At 37.4% G+C, this 4,562-nt stretch overlaps 1 long non-coding RNA gene across 1 annotated transcript; it reads right to left on the bottom strand.

The window, feature by feature from the left end:
* Positions 1-2,946: 2,946 nt before the first annotated feature.
* Positions 2,947-4,167, bottom strand: LOC110934838. The gene is made up of 2 exons (XR_002588668.2): positions 4,083-4,167; positions 2,947-3,277 (listed from the first exon to the last, which is right to left on the bottom strand). It is a non-coding gene; the product is annotated as an uncharacterized LOC110934838 (long non-coding RNA).
* Between the last annotated feature and the right edge of the window lie 395 nt (positions 4,168-4,562).

Here is a 4,562-nt window from a genome sequence, read left to right as displayed (position 1 = left end):
CTGAGGGAATTGCTCCCAGAAATAGAGAAGTTCCTTGAATGTTTGAGAGTCCCGAGGAGACTTCAGTGTTATGGACTGCACCATCAGGGATAGCTATAGGAGATTCAGAAATTGGCTTCTGAACAGTCGAAGAATGAAGTTGTGAGCCACTCTTGGTGAAGAGAACCTCCATTCCTTTGTGGCAAACCTGAGATGCGCTCAAAAGGGTGTGCTTCAGTTCAGGGACATGGTTGATTCTGAGAAGGTGAGAACCCTGTTTCTGACAGTGCCCTTCATGGTTATTCTTCCAGTTTCCCCTCCCGCGAAGTTGACAAATCCACCGTCGAAATATTTTTTTTTATTATTCAACTGGGATAAGTCTTCTATCACGTGTCTAGAACAACTACTATCGATAAACCAAGGTCTAACGATCGCCCTCCATAACTGTTCCTGCATACTTAGTGGGATCAATTAGAAACTGGAACCCAGGCCATTGTTGACTTGAGTTGGCAATCGCTATCAGTGTAAGAAACCTTACGAAAAATCATACAACTCTTAACATCGCTTGTTGTTTTTGGCGATGAAGTAGATGTTGATGGTTGTGAACACAGAGACTGGCATCCAACAGGAGTTTTAGGTTTCCAATTCTTAGTGTTTGAAGCACTTTCAATTGATGGAAAAACTTTTGTTTTTCTTTGAAACCTGTTAATGTTTGAAAATTTTAGATTCTCCTGTTTCGCAAGATTCCAGTCTCTATCAGAAGGCATTGCTTTGGGAGGACCATTTTTGGTAAAGTGGGAGTGCATAGCCTTCTGATGGTACATGTTCCTAGAGTAGTAGGGACGATGAACACAATTTCTTGAAATGTGTCCTGGAGTTCCACAATTAAAACATGTCTGCCTTTTTGAGAAAAAGACATCTAGTTCAGCTTGTGTTATTCTCGAGAACTGATCACGTCTTTTCTTTATATTTAACGCTGAGTGCTTTAGAGGATGCTTGATCTTGGATGAACCCGACTCACAGCTGTCGGCACAAGAGTAAGTATCCGCTACCTTACCCTTGAGCTTGGGTTCTGTTTGCTTGAGATTTGAGTTTTCCCTTTTAACATTCTTTCTCTTTGGCCTTCTGTTTCTACGTGACCACTTCCTTTTAGAGGCAATAGATTCAGTTGATTATGTTTTGTTAAGGTCACCTTTGGGATCAACAGTTGAACTGTCTGTGGAAGTGACTTTCACAGATCCCTTTTCCTCAGAGACCATGTTTTCAGGAGATTCTGCAGAGAAGGTTTCCATAAGAATTTCTTCTACAGTTTCATCGTCTGATTCAACTGTGGAATTAATTTATATGAATTCCTTCTCCATTGGTTTCATGTTTCCATGGGTTTCTGCAGAATTGGATTCTATGGATGTCTCTTCTTCAGCCCGATCAACCTCTGAGTTCTCGACATTAGATGATTTTGGTAAGTCAGATGATGAGTAGTCTGTGTCTAAAACAGTTTGACTATCTTCTTTTGCGACGCTGCTAGATTCTGATTGTTCATCACAACCGGAATCCGTGGAAGATTTGAGCTCATTATTTGAGATTCCCAAATTCTCTGCTTGATTACCAAGATCGTCAGTTGATCCCTGTTCAACAACAATTTCTTCATTATCACAAACAAAATCATCAAATTTTTTATCATTGCAGGGAGCTTCTGGTGTATTATTCGATGTTTCAGGTATACAATCACAATTTCCTGAATCATCAGAATTGATTTCTGAGTTACATGAAACAAATGTCTCGGGTTCCTCAGTTAACACATCAGGCTCTCCTGTCAAAACATCTTCAACATTTTCAACATGGTCATTTTTATCACAAGCATAATCTAGAATAATAGCACCAGATTCATCAGTCTTAGTGGGAACACCCCAAGTCTCAACAAACCAAGAAAAAACACAATTCCAAGCATAAAGGCCATCTTTATCAGAAATAACATTATCAGCAACACGTTTATGTGATTCATCATCCTCTATAGACTTCTCTTCTGTTCTTACTGACTCTGCACATGAACTAGAACAATTAGTATTTTCAACAGAATCAGAATTTTGTGAACTTTCCTTCATCTCTTCTGCGGATGTGTTAACTGGTTCCGTTTTTGTTTCAGTTTTGGCTTTTGTATTTATTACGGTTTCATTTATCGGATCAGACTTATCTGCTGAGTTATTTTGAACATTTTCATTCTTGACAAAACTCATTGGTTTTCTGAAATCAGCATGTGGATTCTTTTTAAACTTAGATGGATCATATTCAACATAATCACTAGGTTTGCCATACATCATAGTGTCATAATTTTCCATTTCCTTCTCAGTGATTGGCAATCTGGAATAATTATGATTGTATGGTGGCGGAACCTGTTTATACCCCAAACCCTTTCCCTTGTTTTCTTGATAAGCAAGTTGCACATTACACAGATTTTGAACTGTGGCACTGGAAGTGTCAAACTTTTTGATGTTTAACTCGTTCTGTTTGTACTTTCCTGTGAGGAGCTCTAGCTCACCCTTCACAGAGTCACATTCAAGAGTTTTAACTGTGAGTCTATGTTTGTAGTCGTGAACCCAACATTGTTGTTGATTCACGTCTCTGTGAAGTTGAGCTATGTCCTTCTTAAGTGCCTCAATCTTTTCATAGAGAATTTTATTATTCTGTCGAAGACTGATGTACTTTTCCATCACAGTGTTGTATCAGTGATCAACGCTGGTTTTGAGATCTCAGAAATGCAACTTTCTTTCTACAGTGCTCGGAACATAAAAGAGAGTTTAGCATTTCAGAAAGTGATCTCAGTTCTTCAGTCTGGGCCACTTTATCGGGATGAGAGCCTGTTGAATGTGGGGTCTTCTCATCAGATGATGCAGTAGTCACAGTCGAAGATGAGGGAATCTGAGCAGTGCTGAGATCGGTAACAAGTGGCGAATTAGTGTAACGCCCATATTTCTTATTCCAAATAAGTATTATTATTTACAAAATTCGGGCATGACCCGTTCGTATAATGAACAATTCCCTGTAAGAACTTAAACATGACGCAGCGGAAAATATGAGCCCAAAATTTTTCTTTCTTATTTAGACCCATTACTTATTTAAAAGCTCAAATACACATGATAAACATTTACAAAAAAGGGATTAACAATAACCACATTAAAGTAACGCTTCAAGACAATACATAAATCAGACTATGTGGCCGTTCTTCCCGTACAATCTTTAATTTGGGGCTCGATCAATGCATGCTTATCTTCGATAGTAGTGGTAGAGATACGTGCAATACCTGTCAACATCACATACAACTTAACCATTAGTCATTAACAACGTTATACAACATGATTCTCATATAATCTAATAGTGAATAACATTTAACAATGAAACTTTGATTTATTTAACTATCCTCTCGTATTTTCTTATTCAGAGTTCGACTTCGATACTTCAAGAACCTGGTGTTCATATACCTGCAATGCATTTCAATCTCAAACACACCATTAGCAATCATTAATGATCGAACATAATGAAACCATTCCGTACCATTCCTTTATACATTTATAACATTTCGCATTCACAAACGTATACATTCCTAATTTTTACGTGCATTCATAGCAACTACTTCCTACTTACATATATTATTTTTTTTTTATTTTCAGCCCCTTCACCCGGCCGGGTCGGGTTAACCACCCGGCCGTGTCAACTAACCATATATTTTTCACAGAACCTTCACCCGGCCGTGTCAGCTCTGCACTTTTCCCAGCCATTAATTCTTACCGAAACAGACATAAATCTCTCATTTTTGATCCGTTTTACCCGATTCTTTTTCCTACGCGCCCGTAATTTAATTACGGATCCGTTTATCATTTCGGGTCGCATCAAAATCTGATTTATAAGCAAACGGCTTATAAACCCCTTTATACATTATTTGACCCGTCTAATCCTACTAGTTTACTTTCATTATAAACAACTCCTTTGTTATACTAAAATAATACTTACCTCAATACTTCTCATTCATTACATGATTCTTGCATATTTTTCTACACATAAATATTAAATACTACGTACATACTAAGAAGTGAATTGGAATCACTTACATCGTGCGTCCGAGTTGTGCATAGCTTCTTTATTTACCCTTGATCCGTTAGCCTTCCATTCTTGAGTCCATGTCAATTCGGATTCCTATCATTTCAAGTCATTACGTCCATATCATAGTTAGTATGTATGTTCGTTCATATCACATCCATTCCTAGCTCTTAGCTACATAGACTTTCATTAGTCAAGCTTATCATCCATATGACATGAACCGACAACCACAATATTCAACATTCACTCACTCAAATTTATTATCATACGTACGTACACATAATTGTTCTAACACATATACATGATTCTTTAAAATCTCATAAACATATTCATAAGTCTAATCATGCCACTCGCATATTCATTGACTTTTTAGAAAGTCAACGGTTATACCTACATATTCCCAACTTATGAACACACACACAATTATCTTGATATGATAGACTACTTGTAGTATCTTCATACACATTTCATATACATATTACGTGGTACAT

Source organism: Helianthus annuus, chromosome 4 (genome assembly GCF_002127325.2).
Source record: "Helianthus annuus cultivar XRQ/B chromosome 4, HanXRQr2.0-SUNRISE, whole genome shotgun sequence".
NCBI classification, from domain to species: domain Eukaryota; kingdom Viridiplantae; phylum Streptophyta; class Magnoliopsida; order Asterales; family Asteraceae; genus Helianthus; species Helianthus annuus.
Note: the sequence above shows the minus strand (reverse complement) of the source record. Positions and strands in the feature narration are given on the sequence as shown.